The following is a 598-nucleotide window of genomic DNA, read 5'->3' on the forward strand; positions in this document are numbered from 1 at the left end:
TCAAAATTTTTAAAAGTGTAGGCTCCAAATGATACCATGAACAATATTAAAACACAGCTCACAGATTGGGGAAAATTTTTTGCAAATTATGTCTCTGATAAGGGCACTGTATATAGAAGATAAAAAGAAATCCTAACCTCAAGAATAACAATAAAAACAGTCAACTACAAACTGGGCAATGGATTTATATATATAGAGAGAGATAGTTGATTTAAAATGTTATGATAGTGCTTGCTTTGGCAGCACATATACTAAAATTGGAATGATACAGAGAAGATTAGCATGGACCCTGAGCAAGGATGACACGCAAATTCATGAAGCGTTCTATATTTTTTTGTGTGACTTTTTTTTCTCTTTTTCTTTACTATTGTATTTTTGAAAATCCAACTTTTACTCTAGATTTTTAATATTTGCTTTTTGGTATTTGTTATCGATTTTGTACCTTTAGGAACCCAATCTTCAGTACCCATTTTTACTTGAGAGCGAGATTACTGGCTTGACTGCTCTCTTCCCCTTTGGACTCTCCTTTGTCTCCACCAAGTCGTCTCTATCTCCTCCCTCCCCCTTCTCTTCTCTGCCCAACTCTGGGAATCTCTTT

General features: G+C 34.9%; 1 non-coding gene across 1 annotated transcript; it reads left to right on the forward strand.

Annotated features, from left to right (window-relative positions):
- Positions 1-227: 227 nt before the first annotated feature.
- On the forward strand, positions 228-334 carry LOC147340696 (U6 spliceosomal RNA). Its single transcript, XR_015160012.1, has one exon. It is a non-coding gene; the product is annotated as a U6 spliceosomal RNA (small nuclear RNA).
- Positions 335-598: the final 264 nt, after the last annotated feature.

Source organism: Bos grunniens, chromosome X (assembly GCF_055505025.1).
Source record: "Bos grunniens cultivar Pamir isolate PY7600 chromosome X, Bosgru_T2T1.0, whole genome shotgun sequence".
NCBI lineage: Eukaryota > Metazoa > Chordata > Mammalia > Artiodactyla > Bovidae > Bos > Bos grunniens.